This window comes from Xiphophorus couchianus, chromosome 5, assembly GCF_001444195.1.
Source record: "Xiphophorus couchianus chromosome 5, X_couchianus-1.0, whole genome shotgun sequence".
Taxonomy (NCBI): domain Eukaryota; kingdom Metazoa; phylum Chordata; class Actinopteri; order Cyprinodontiformes; family Poeciliidae; genus Xiphophorus; species Xiphophorus couchianus.
In genome coordinates, this window is record NC_040232.1 from 13277800 (window position 1) to 13293229 (window position 15430).

Consider the following 15430-nt stretch of genomic DNA (forward strand, 5'->3'; position numbering starts at 1 on the left):
TTCTACAGAACTGAGTGTCGACCTATGCTGTTAAATCTTGTTCCAGAAAGTCTTTCAATAAATTAATTCTTCAAAAGCTTCCCCTTGAATTTCTGGGTCCCTCCAATGGTTCATTACACAAGACCCTAGCTGAAAGATGTAGCGTTCTTTGAGTACAGATTCCAGTAAGTCCAAGAGCCGACTTGGGCTGAGTGACAGGATTCCTGGCACTGTTATGAATGTTCTTTAGGTATCTGGGCCCAACACTTACCAACTTATTTTGGGGTCATCCAGCTTTGCAAATCTACATGTTGAAACTTTTGCCCAATCTTTTCTGCAAAATTAATTTCATACAAAAACCACTTCTAAGGCCACAGGTGAACAATATCTAGCACTTTTTCTTTTACACAGACTGCTTCTACAAACATTTGTGGAAGATCGGGGAACTCTTAGGAACTCAGTGACTTGTGTGATTCATAAAATTTCCTCAAATAAATGCTGGTGGGATTTTTCTGTCATACTGAACTAGTAGAAGGCATCAGAGCATCTTCTCTTGTTTCTTGAAGACATTTTGCATCTTGTGCTAAACATCACACTCAATATAACACTTAGCTATTAACATCAGATTGTCATTTTGGTAAATTTAAGAAAGGTTTTGTTTTGTCCACATTGCCCTCCCCCTAACCAATCATAAAATTTGGTGAAAGGGGATTATGGTGTGTTGCTTATTGTCAGGACTTTGGCTCAACTTCTTAGATCTGTTGGAACTGAACGCTTTTCAGCACATTAAGACAGTTTTTGCCAAGTACTGTACCTGATTCTTATGGGGAATATTTTTCGGAATTGCCTCTTCCTCCTCCAACATGAGTACAGGATGTACCAGTTCCTGGTCACCAATAAAATAGATGTGAAATATTTTAATAAAATGAAAACTGATTTTTGTTGAGTAGGACTATGTAGACTAAAAAAGATCCAATGCATATGAGTCATTAAAAGAAAAGCCCACATTGAAATAAAATTAAAAAAACAAGATTGTTTTCTCTACAGTATCAATTAAAACATCAAATATTTGAAAATTTCAGCCTCAAAAATATTAGTGTCCATTTATATCTACCGCTCAGCTAGTAAGACAGATTTGCACAACTTTGGAATGGTAGTCATATTGCCCCAAAATCATTTCAAGGGCCACAACAGGCTCCTGCCCCACACTTCTGTTTTATCACAAAGCAGAAGTGTCTGAAGATTATTATCACAAATAATCCCAACAAAAATGCTTAAAACCATACTAAAACCACAAAACGCTTGTGGTTTTAGTATGAATGTAAAAAAGGCAAAAGGGTCTAAGTAATTTAGAATATGTGTATAGGTGTTGGATGTGTGTGTTCTGTATGTGTAGCATGTGTGAATCTTAATTTGTAATGATAAAGCACAAACAGTCAGATGTGTTTGTACTTTTAAGCACCTCTCTGCCCCTTAAAAGCTTCAGGTAATAACACCATCCATCAACCCAGTTTGTGTACATTCGAGAACCAGGAACGTGTGAGTACTGGTTCAACAGGTCAGAGAGAGGGAGGGGAACAAAAGGGTGAAGGTGTGGGCTGGTATCATTTAACCATAGGAGTTTATTCTGTGGTGACAATAAAAAATAATAATAAAAAAAAAAACAGACCAGTACAGACTCACACAACCACAGACACGGAGAGACCCAAACACCCAGTACATGTGCATCTGCTGGGAACATGCATTAGTGCAAAGCACAGCACAGCACCTTCCTAATGAAGGAAGGAAACATTGGGGTGCGGCATTGTCTAGGCAGGTGTATGGACCAATAAACAACACTACCACGTTTACCTGACATTCGTTAAATGCCTTAATCTGTACCCTTTAAGTACTGAGACTTTTGTTTCCAACCTCATCAGACAAGATGATCTTTTTCGAGGACTTTGCCTTCCTTTCTGCGGATTTTAAAGCTTATACTTGCTGTTGCATCATCAGCGTCTGTGTCATATGTCACCCCAGCTCTCTTTTCTTTGTGCCAAGCTCAAACTGGAAGCACGATCAGACACTTAAGTGCGAAACGGAACTAAAATCTGACACTAAATCCTCTCCTCGTCAGAGCAGCTGTCCTTTACGTTGATTGACAAGTGCAAAGTTTTTTTTTTCATCAAGTAATGTCAAAGTGAAAAAAAAAAAAAAAATCAAAAGCATGTTCAACCGATTTAAGGCCACGTTGGCAGTGCTGCAAGAAAATAAGAGCAAGAATTTCCATCACAATCTACATTTTTTGGCAGCTCTGCTATTCACTCTATTAGCCGCTTTTCAAATCTCAGTGATTTATGTACTCTGCTTAATAAATCCACCCCTTTATGCAGAATCATTGATATTCCTGGTAAAGGTGTAATAACCTTAAAATAAATGTACTATCTCACCACAGAGGCCCCATGATGGCCACAAGACATTGGAATTGCAAGTGAGAAAGATGAAGTTTTCTCATACCAACATTTCCATTAAGTAGCTTATCTCTGAAGACTGTCAAAATGTTACTTGTACTAAAATTTCAGCCCCATGGATCAGTGTCTCCCTATTTCTTTATTTATTTTACCTTAAAAAACTAATTGATATTAAAAATCTCTTTTTCAAGGGAGTCCTGGCCAAGAGGCACCAACAAATAAAACACACACAAAAATACTGTAACCCGGGTGTAAATTTTAACCTTTCTCCGATTTTCCAGTCTCGTAACCTTTTTATATCTCAAACCTCGCGATGCTTTTAATAGAATGATTGGCGACTATCGCGAGACTATTAATTAGCCAATTTCGATTGAGTCCAAAGTACTCCGAGGAGAGAAGGAAATTAGAATATAGGCTTCTAAAGAATAAGTTACAGTTAAAAATATCAGATATTTTGGGATATTCTTCTTCCTCTGAATATTTATGTTATTTCATAAAATTTCTTAAGAAAACTAAACTGATAGAAAGGATTTAGTGTTTTTTTTTTTTTTAAGTTGCGTCCTGATCCACACTCCATACCAGTAGGTGGCGGTAATGCACACCATTAAGTTGCTTGCCAACCGCCATTAAAAACAAAAAGAAGAAGAAGAAGAAGCGTATTGGGGTCATGCGTGCCGTTGCAGCGCTACCTGCTAGGTATATTAGCTGGAGCGGGGAGGCATGAAGGTTAGAACACGTTGGAAGGAGCAGAGCTGCAGGTCAGTTAAGTGTGGTGTTATTCATTTCCCGTAAATCTGTCCGATGCTCACTTAATGTGCTAAACCATAGGAGCCAACTGGTGTGAGCTAGAAGGGAGATGAAAAAAAAACAAACCCGGAACTGGTGAGTGTTTACGTCAGTGACTTGGCGTTGGCTTATAATCACTGTTATTGTGTAGCCGCTAAATGATTGATTGTACACTTCTTTTGATAAGCAAAAAGGTGGCTTAAATATTTATTAAACACTGGTTTAAATAAGATTTTACATTTCATGTTTATTGATTATATGGTGTATATTTATTGAGTATTTCATGAATGTAATTTATACTGAATTTTAGATTTATTGCAATTGACTAAACATGATTGTTTAGAATTATTTATAGTTCTAAAGAGTGCTATTTATTGAATTGTGTATACACTAGGAATGTTCAGATTATATATTAAGGAAATGGCCCTGTTTTGTTATTCAGGCCAGGTTGATGGCGAGCTAGAAGACCAGGCATAGAGCCAAAGAAAGAATTCACTTTTTTTGGGTGATGGAAGACTTCAGTTTCCTACCAGGATTTGAACCAAGCAAAGTATAATTATCTTGAGAGCCCTAATTAATCCCAATTTGGGATGAATGGACTAACAGGTGTGGCCTCTCAATTGTGGAACTTTGGGAACGATTGATTTAGTTTCCTTTGTTGTTGTGTTTTTTGCTTCTTTTTCCTTTATGTTGTTAATGGCCATTTGGATGTTCCCAATGCTATTGTAAATATGTATATATATTATTCACATTGCAAATATAAACAACTCGCAACTACAATTTCCAGCCTACCTGCTCTTTTTGAGTTGTACTTATCTTCTGAGGAAAAAAAACTAGCCATTTACCTTATTGGTCAAAATCCAATTATATTGAATAACAATATAGAATATTGTTGTTCTTATAAATATGCTACAATACACAATTAAAAGAAAATGTCAAGAGAGAAAACACAGGTACATGTCACTTAATCAACCTTTTTTTAGTTTGGATGTAAAAGCACTAAACAAGATGAATTCAATCAATCTAAAAGTTTCCTTTAGCAAGTGCCAAGAAAAGGAACAAAAAACCTTCTTGTCCAATTCAGTCTGAGCAAAAGAGACAGAAAGAAGCAGGAAATTGTGTGAGCAAAAAGTATGAGTCAAGATTTCTCAGTGTAGTTGCAATACAAATATAGGCCGGCAGGAGTCCATGTAGTTTCCTCAGGGACCACTGTCCTGCATATTTTAGATGTGTTTCTGTTCCAGAACACCTGATTCCAATGATTGCTTGACCTCCTCTGCAAGCCATCAAGTGTTGCAGAAGGCTGTTAATCACCCATTGTTCAAGTCAGATGTGTGGCAGAAGGCAAATACCTAAAACATGCAGTGGTCCTGTGGAATGGAACTGAGAAATACTTCTCTTGGTCATCGGATCGTTGATTCTTCCTTAACCTGCCCTTTTTTGGCAAAATTCTCACCGTGCAGTTCCAGTTAAAGTCCAAGTTTAGCAAATCTTACACAATGTTTAAGGTAGGACAGAAAAGACTTTCAAAAAACTTTGCGTGTACGATTTGAAAAATTACTTCTTTTTTTTTTCCTATTGTGCAATTGTAATTAAAAAATGTAGTTAATTAGGGAGTTTTACAAATCTTTAGCAGGGGTGCCATATTAATCATGTCTGTACATTTTCTACTTAATGCTTCACAGCAGCTGGAAATTAAACGACAGTGGAGTTACAAACGAGGTGTCCAATAATTGTGTTAAATCGATTGCAGCATGTCATATTTGCAGTTAAGCATAACCAGATTCTTGCCTCCTCGGGAGACTGCAGCAGCAATAAACCGTGATTTTCTGTTGCAAAGTTTCTCCGCAGCCCAAGCTTTAGAACCTGTTGAATCTTTAATGGAGTTCTTCACCAGATCTTCTCTAGTTTACTTTAATGGTCACTCTGCAGCCATCCAGAATGCTTTGACTCAACAACATTCCTACAAGATTCTGATAATGCAAATCGCTCTGTGACACCCGTAAAACAGACAGCCTGCTCTGACAAATAAAGACGAGGTGTGAAGACGAATAAAAATGTGCTTGGGTCCTACATTTTATTTGTGGACAGTCTGTAAGTTTCTGACAGCTAGCGCTTTAGCAGTGAATTTCCAGTGGGGGTAAAGTCTGTGCTGTCGTTGGCAGCTTGCTTGTTATTCTGACGACGCATGAAGCAAAAGAGGAAAAGCTTCCTGATCTTCATTAAGAATGACTCAGCTGCTTTTTCCGTCTGTCAGCATTTTCAAAGTTGATGGCGTTCCAGGGGCACTGCTGGGGAAATAATTCAGCACAGGGATTGAATGCTTAGGACTAAGGCTGCTATTGCTTGAATTAAACTATTAAAGGGAAACAGGAAATGTATGGTATCTTGAGCTCGCAAACCCAGAATATGGAGGACGAAAGACATTCAGGAAGGTCAGAAAATAAGCAATTGTAGGAATTGCTTTCATATTTTAAGCTAATGATGTTGAGACGAAAGCTGCTTCTCATCATTTAAAAACAATATATATGCAAGGTGAACCACAGTAATTAGGATCACAAAGCTTAGAGATAAAGCGATGTTCCTTCATAGATTGTACAAACCTTTCAAGGCTAAATTCAAAGTTCCTTGATGGTTTGTGAAAACATTAATTAAAGCTATATTTTCAGAGTAGACTGGTTGTTAATACTATTGCACATGTTTACACCAGGCTATAATCTATTATGCAGCTGGGATTTAGTGTGGAGAAGAAAACTTGCAGTTCTGAAATATTTAGATTTAATTTTGTTTAAAACTTTCAGACAGGAGTGACAAAAGTCAGCAAATGTTTTGTAATTATACGACTGAAAAGCCGGAATAAAAAGCATACAAACATTTAATACAAAAAGAGCAGGATGCAAAAATCAAATTCTCTCAAATGAAGAAAATGTGAAGCAGTTTTTTTTAAGCAGGAGAAAAGCTCAAAAAGGAAACCCCTTTAGAAATCCTTTGACACACACACCGTTTATGACTGGACATTTGTAGTGTGGCAAAGGATTAACAATATTTGGGGTAGAAAGAAGAATCATAAAAAATTTTAAAAATCCAGATATGCATTTTAAAGAATTCGTAAGCAGCACTGGATGATTCCACCCTGGTTTGACCAGTCCACATAATGCAATTTCTCTTTTATGAAATGTTCCTACTGCTACTGGCAATGCTCCCTTTGAGTGTTTTCACAAACAGAATGAATGTTTGATTCATTTCAAAATTAGTTTTCAATAATTTCTGATTAATTTAGAATGATCCATTCCAAGTTTGAGCATTTTGAAATCTGAGCAGGTGATGACAAAATACAGTCCAGATTTAAAAAGAAACAGCTCTCTTGCTTGGCAATGATAAAAAGTTGCAATGCTCAGTTTAGCATTTTTTAACAGTTGGTAATGTTTCCATGTTCATAAAGATAGGCAACAAGATTCTATGAAACAGTGTCATTGTTTTTATTGTTTTATACTTGTGCATATGTATTAATTGTTTTTACCTTGTAACCAGGTTGCTATGTATTGCAAATTTTTTGCCCAGGTCCCTCTTGAGAATGAGATCTAGATCTCAACGGAGTTTACCTGGTTAAATAAAGGAAAATATATATGTAGGTATTGTAGATATAGGGTGGAGTAAAATAAAGCTTAAGGAGAGTTTTATGACATGGAGGTATAAGATAAGATTCATGCACAACTGAGGGATTCCTCAGAGAGATCACCAGGGTGATGTGTACCACAGATTAACACATGACTGTGACAAGGTGTGAGGCAGTCAGACTTATTGTTGTAGACAATTTTATTTAAATATATGGTGACACTTGTGCGTAATGTGCAGAGGATGCATTGATGCATAGAATTGGCGATCTTGCAAATGAGAGAATAAGGAAGAAAATACAAACTATTCAGGCCGGGTGCACTCTACACCCTCAGGCTCTGGCTCCTAAGCCCCAGAACGCAGAGGAGGCTCCCTTTAAGTCTGCTCACACCCATACATGATAAATGAAATGTTGAAAATGCTATATACCCTTCTGAAAACTGAGTTGAAACATGCTTGACAAAATAGTAACCTATCTCACCTTGTGGAACAGTTGTCTCCATGCCTCCTCTGATGTTTCGACAGTATATCTTTAGTGATGAGCTCCAAGGTTTTGAGATTGGAAGATTGTATTCTTCAGCTCCCTCCGTCTCTACCAGACTCAAGCTGGGTCTGTATCTGAGCTACTTACTTTTAGTTATAATAAATATGTTAGTTACATTTAAAGATTACAATGAACCTAAATTTGCTCAAGTTATGAATAATCTTGAGCTTAAATCTTTAACCCATATTTGTTGAAATAAAGAGATGGGTGGTCTCTGGCAGCTGAAAAAAAGTAATTCCTTGTACTAGTCATATTGATTCGGAAGTTCCATATAGCTATTGGAAAACTTCCATAACACTGCTATAATTAATCTATTTATTTCCCCCTAAACATACTAATGTGTTCTGCCAACTTTGGCCAAAGATCCACATGGAGCTCCACTGCCACAGGAGTATAATAAAGCTGAATAGATAATAGCATGAAGTAATGTGCTGTATGGTGTTCAACTACAGTTATACTTTCAGAGTTTGATCCAACTTCATGATATGTGGTATTAAAGATAATGGAGTTTTATTCAGAGACCATAAGTGATAAATCTTCTTTTCTTGTAAGTAGTCTAATAGTGTTCGACATTCTGCAATAATTCTGAAGTAAAAAAAAATCGAGTTTTTCTGAACAAACCAATAGCAATTTCTGTGCCCATTAATTTTCTAATTATTTACACTCTTTTAAAATGAGAACATATGCATTCATTTGACTATACACTTTGAGAAAATAACCCTGAAACTTTTCTAAGGAGTTGTATGACGCCTCAATTATTTCCCATTTTAAGTTCCAAGAAGCAGTTCTTCTGAGCCTACTTTGAAAGTAGTTAATCTCTTGAGTATTCTGAGTTTGTTTTTGCTTCCTTTTGCTGTCTTGCTGTAGCTTCTACTCTTTACACTTCACCTTTGTTCAAACATATGTCATAACTGTCATCATATCTCCGTTTTCTGTTTGCCGTTGGCCAGAACTTCAACTTTCCCTCCTGTTATCAACTTGTTTTGTTCGCCTATAGTTCATGCCCAGTTTCTGCTTCTCACAATTCTTTGAATTTTTCTCCCAGTTATCCGAGGTTCTTTTTCCTCCACCAAGGTAAGTTTAATTGCACCTACTGGATTCTTTGCCAATGCTCCTCTTGAGTCAGGATTTAGGTTCTCACCAAACCTAATTAGTGAAGGAGAAATTTGTGTGAGCATTTGCATGTGCATCTCACTGCTAGCATGTCAGGCATGAGTGACGAAGGGAGACTGCTTGAGGAAATCTCAATATAGCTGCACTTTATATGGTATATAAAATAGTGCAATTTGGTCTAAATTGAGTGTGTGTGTCTCTGCACACACCTGTGCTTCCAAATGTCTGACAGAGGGAAGAGAGCAATTATCTCTTTTTTGATTCGTGGCAGTACTAAATTATATTTTTTGCAATATGACTGTCACTAATCCATTAAGTTGCATCACAATTCCAATATACCTGCTTTGCAGAGAAGAAGCAATATGTTTTGGAATTATTTAATGACCAAGCCTTATGGAATTAAAGGCAAGTTAATCAAAATCCAAGCGATATATCCTTATTGTGATTATAGGACTATGGAGCAATTTGTTTCCATTTGATGATTAAATTGCTCAGTCCCAGCAATAAAAACAAATACAATTTTCCTTTATAATAGGTTAACTTATTTTTTTCTGTCTAAATAAATATGGAAGTATTACATATAAGAGAGATGATAAAAGAGGTGAATTATCTTTTGTAGGTCCTTTCTATAAAGAAACTGTCATGAAAGGGTGAATTGCACAACCCAAAATAGTAGGACTGGGGGCTGGGGGACAGGCAGATAAAATTAAATTGTTTACTAAAAATTAAAGTCCAAGGGTGTATCCTAAACAATACAGCATAAGGGAAACTTACTAGTAGTATAATAGGAGGATTTGACAAAGTTTGACTAAGAGATATTTATGCTGGAGAGTTGACTGCTGAACACAGAGCAGGTGGATGATTAGAAACTGGGTGGAGCTGCGAGGGAAGGTAAGTAATTGAAGTTGAACTGAGTACTTGATTCATTTTAGGGAAGCATTTCAATTGCAAAACGTGAATACTGTAGAGTTGATGAGACGATGGAGCCTATTACACCGGAAGAAAGACGACAATTTATTCAAAACTTAGATAGAATTAGAGTGAAACTAGATATAGTTAATTTACTTCAAAAATAACTCAAGAAGTAAAAGTTATCAGGTAATATTTAGTTATCTCAATTTAACACATTTGTATAATAGAAAATAATGCCTAAGTGACATTCTGGTCCACACTCCATACCAATTGGTGGCGCTAAAGCACCGATTCATTGTTTGCCTACCACCAGTAAACACGAGGAAGAGGAAGTAGAAAGAAAATGGGAGATGCTGATAGAATACAAAGTTGATGTGGGAAACAAGGAAACAGAAAAGTAAGCAAATCAAAGACGCAACCCAAAAAGAGAAATAGTCAAGACCCATTTTACCTTGTCCCTCTTTAAAAAGAGACTATAAATTTCAAAAAGATTTTAATCTGTTCAGAAGGTCATTATTAAGATTCAAACCAAAAGGTTTAAAGGGAGCACAGAAGCAACAGTGAAATAAATAAGTAGAATGTAGATTGTTTTCTGTATGTCTTGTCTGACTAGAGAATCCCACAAAAAAACCTGAATAAAGACACATTTTAGAGATCAACTAAAATAGTGAGTAGTATGCTGAACATAAATAATAAAATAATCAAAATACAAACACACAGTTGAAAATCACTTTCTAATTTGCCCTGAGGTATAGATATGTGGTTGTCTGTCCTGTGCGTCTCTGTCAGACTGTCCTATAATGGACTGGCAACCTGCCAGGGTCTACCCCACTATTCACCCAATAGAGAAAAGCACCACTACCTCCCAATAACTGAGCAGAGAGAGTTGAATAATACGTTGTGAATTTATTTGTTGTAATAGAGCAGGAGCAGTGAGAAAATAGGAGAACAAATATTAATGAGTAACAGTGAATGCAAACACAGACTATTTTGTCCTGCATTTTACATTTTCAATATCTACAACCCACTGAGTAGATTTCCTGGGCATGAGGTGTGCTTGCAGCTTATATAACATTTACCAGTAAATATCCCCACCTATTATTGTGCTGGCAAGCGTGTAGTAGCCACTCGAAACACAATAGATCCTCTACAAAGCTGAGGTCTGGTCTTTGTTTGAAGGGATTCTAACTGAAATGATCTGGATGTATCTCAGCAACCCCTGTAATAAGAGCTGGTCTGATTTTTTTAACTGCAAATCAAGGGAGCCCCAGTGCTGCCTTCATTATCTAGCTTAGCATGGGAAATCTTAGGCCACGCTCTCATGAAAGTTAAGGAGATGAGTAAATCCCCATTGTGTTTGCAACACTCAAAGTAACTCTTGGTTATTTCTATGGCATAATGCAGAATGCAATTTGTGTCTATCAGTTTAGGTGCACAGCTTGGGATGACATTACTAATGTTTTTCATATTATTAGGGCTGCATTTGGTATTTGGTAACACTACTGCCTCAGGTTAACATCAGCTTGGTTGTGCTTTGGCATTTTAGTTTATTTTTGTGAAATACATACAGGCAGAGCTGTAATGTGTGGACTACTTGAAAATGATCTTGCTCATTCTATTTACACATGCAGTAAAAACCTAAGAACTGAAAAACAGCCTGCTTATATTTTGCCACGACTATATAATAAACTTTGTGTTCACTGAATATTTTCAGCACATCTGGCAATGATTTGATTTGAAAATTTGTCGACAGAAAAATATGACTGATCACAGATACTTGATAGTTCTTTCTGACTGTGCTAACTTCAAGACAAATAAGTCTCTAGGTCCAGTGCTAATCACATTTTAGGGATGTGAAAGATAAAAAAAAAATCAGCTGAACATCCTCAAAAAAGGAATTGTACACAGAATTTAAAAAATATTCAATATAAAATTACTGTCCAGCCTCACCTGCTACTCGCGAAGGTGGGTGCTACTCACCCACCTTCGCTTCACTGACTCCCTGATTTGTTGCTGTCCTGCGGCCTTGCAGTTGGATTCTGTTCTGTTCGTTGGCCGTGTCTATCAGCTCAGCTCATGGGTAGTTCTCCTGTGTGGTTGCATTCACTTGTTCTATATCAGCCTCATCCTGAAACAGTCGTTTGACTCTCCTCCAAGTTCTCTGGGTGATCTTTCTGACCGACAATCCTCTTGGCAGACCTCCAGAGCTGGACAGCTTGTTTGCCTTACCACCGAATCTTTCTACAATAGCTGTCCATTGTCCACTGTTTTCTTTGTGCTGACCTATCTACCTCAGGCTATAGCCTGTCTCAAATGCAATAGTTGCCCAGTCGCTGACTCTACCACTGACAAAGTTTCTTGCTTGACCTTTGCTTATTCTGACTACTGCTTTTTTAACACATTATTTTAACATAAAATGTAATAATATACTATTTATGACCTTATTAATGTGTCTGGTGTTTTTCATGTATACTTAATATCCTGAAAAAATATTCTTTTCTTAAGAAAACACATTTTTGCAAGTTTAAAACCTGTTCTGAATGAGAATGAGAGAAAGATTCTCTACAGGATCAGGTGGCAAAATAAATGAAAATGAGTAGTTGCAATTCGATTACTCCCTTTGAGGTTGATATGATGACTTTACAGAGTAATGAAACACTCAGTTTTGACAAAGCAATTTGCAAAATGATAACTCTGCTAATTTAAATGTCAGCAATATCTATAAGATCTCAAAGACTCAATAAGTAATTAAGCTCCCACCTTCATAGCCCTTAATAATTAATGCCAATAATACCTAATATCCAGTCACACTGCTTTTATTGAGTTTCTATAAGTCTAGTCTGTTACTAAATGTTAAATGAATACTTATTGAACAAAGTGGAACAACTACATAACCCTTGGATAACTGACACACAGATTTTTACAATCAACTATGCTGTGATAAAGCATCTGCCTCATTACAGATGTTTTCTGGTTTTTGTTCAAAGTTAAATGTTAGATGTGTTTCCAAAAATAGTATCAGATTTAACCTGAGTAGAAAAAACTGCGCTGTTTTCAAACAATGTTTTAAAGTACTAGTTGTTTAAACTCTCCAAATCAGCCTGGGCTATTGTGAAAAAGTAAATGCTTAGATTTCAGAAATCACTCAACAGATCCTGGTTGACCACACAAATTAGCCCAAACGATCTGGCAGAAGAAGTTTAAGAGGCAAAGAAAAAATGTATTTGATATCTATGAGTTTAGAAATGGTTGCAAATCCATTTCTATAGCCAAGGTATTGCTAAATCAGTTCATCAAATCACAATGAGATTCATTATCTACAGTTGAAGAACACACGCAACGGCAATGATTTCCAGGAGTAACCAAACAACAATTCCCAGAGAACATCAACGGCTAAACCAGAAGGTCACAAAAAATCTGGAACAAGATCTACAGCACTGCTGGCCTCACAGTTGAAGTTATTGTTTGTGATTTACCACAGAGAAAAAGACTGTGCCTTATGTGGCTTGGCAAGACAGGAGTGGACATTTTTAGAGGGTCTTATGATACATCTAGTATGAAAGTAATACAGCATTTTAGAAATAGGAAAATATAGTGACCGTGGTGTGATAACCTGTGGCTGCTTTCTGTGTGTATGTGCATGGATGAGTAAGCCTGGATATATGTGAGAGAGTTTTTTGTGGCAAGAAAGTTAAAAGGCCTGCAACCCAAGAGCAACAAAGGACAGGCAGACTTAGCTCTGGAAGGCCCCAGGCAGACAGGCACAAGACACCACCATATATATTCTGTACAGAAGTTAGAAAAGCACAGCATGAGATATGGGGTGCTAATCCCTCCAACCCAGTCACACTGGTATCTCCTGCACTTCAGGTCAAACTTAGGACCCAGCCTCCCAGCAGCCCAGGATTCTCACAAAACCATGGCAGCAATGTCACCCAGCAGCAAGCAGGACAGACCCTCCCATTTTCCCCTCACGGACCACAATGCTGGGCAGGCAACGTCATACAAGTTGCGCCTGCTATCGTTTGCCCAGGCCATCGAAACACCTCCAGTCATCATACAAGAGCAAGTAAAAGTTCACAAAGAGCCCTCCAAAGCCCAGCTGCTTCATCCCACTGTGTTTTCACTTGTATTTATGAAAACATGAAGTTTGAATGTGTGTGTATAAGGTGTACTAAACTTGGTGTTGTGCCTGGACTGTGAGAGACTCCACTGCTTACTGACAGTAACATCCCCATCTTAAACCCCTCAATAAGGCGCAGTACAGGACTGAGCACCGGAGCAGGCAGGTGTAGAGCTTGCCTTTGTTCTCCACCCATGCCTGCAAGTGTCCATCATCCAACACCCCTGAAGTGTGTGGTGTTGAATATGACAGGGAGGAGGGGCTGGGTGCCAAGCCCCCAGTACAAGTCTGCTTGCGGGGGGGACAGCTCCTCAGTAGGAAAAAATAAGAAGGTTGAAAGAGAGGCCCAAATTCTGTCCCAGGGAGACTCTGTTGCATGATGGTAAATAGGCTGTTTATGCCTTAAGCCATCTGACATGGCTGACTTTCACTAGTTCTGCGAAGAACAGTGAACCAGCAATACTCATTAGTGATATAGATGGCTTCATGTTAGTTTTTCCAAATACTTGTTGGCAAATATGGCTGCCAAGAGTAGCATAGCCAGTTTTTAGAATTTGGGGGATATGATGTTGTCACATAGGGCCAAGACTGTCTGAAAATCTGAAACATAAAGTGTGATTAGAAAAAGGCAAAAACAGAATAAATTTATAGGGAGGAAAAAGCCTTATCCATATAAACACCAATTCTTTAATAAAATCCAATTAAATGCAATGAGGGGATGTTAGTGCCTGGTAAAGACAATTCCTGAATGTATTATAGAAGGGTTATTAATAGAAAGTTTATCATTTGTTTTAGGGCTGAAACTTTATCTTCCTCGAAGCTTCGTTGAGTTATGTTTTATTATTTAATGCACCATGTTCTGGCTGGGTTATTACTTGCATTGCGTTAGCAGCATAAGGTCCAATTTTCAAGTTCGGCCTGGGAGGATTTTATTGATTCATGATAATGTCCGGGTTTTTGTCGTTTTTCGGGGGACCAATAAGAATCCTTAAAATGGCAGGAGCGATGCTTGCAGTACGGCAGCTTTTCTCCTCCCTGCTTGTTCAGAGCAAAGGCGGGGACGAGCACGGTGAGTGGATAGACTGAACACTGCGGGCGGCTGTGCTTTAGATGCGTAGCTTCACGGACGAACCGGAAAATAAATTTCATATAATTCCGGTCGCCACTAATGGATGCCGTTACATACCTTGTAGATGTGTTTCTGTGTGTGAGAATAATCAATAGATTACTCGATTACTAAAATACTCGTTTACAACAGCCCTAATTTGTTTCAAAACTTATTTTAAAGGTAGAAACAATATCAAGCATCTAATGGAACTGTGCCAAGTTTCTCACCAATAAAATAAATGAAGTCTCCTACCAATGGGATCAGTTGGTTTCAATATTTAGGGTGCAATTTTAACTCTTGTTCTGTCAAATGCATCAAAATCCTTTGTACTTTTAAAAACAAGTGGATATCACAATACAAAAAATGGTACAGGAGATCGAGCTCTGTAGATGAAAGTTTATTAAATAAATACTTACAGATTTTCTGGATATTGTGAAGAACCTGATTTGATTTTAAGTACTTGGAAGTTCATTGACAGAATAACTAAGAGGTAAAAATTCAGCTCACAATGTGGTCTTGATTTTGTATGATAAAAATATGAAGAGCAGCTTTGGTGGCCAGACTATTAAATCAGTTACTCAAACATGTGGGTCTCTACAGCTCAGAGTCTCTTGCTGCTTACAGAGGCGAGTTACTTTGGCAACCGGTCGAAGAAGTGCACAGGGAAATGTCAAGAAAGGTGAAGGCGCTCACTAAGTGTTAGCACTACAGCTGGTGTCATCAAACTCCACATAGGAGGCAATTTAGCTTTAGCAGGGTGGCTGTGAAACCCGACACAAAACTAACATTGGAACTGAATC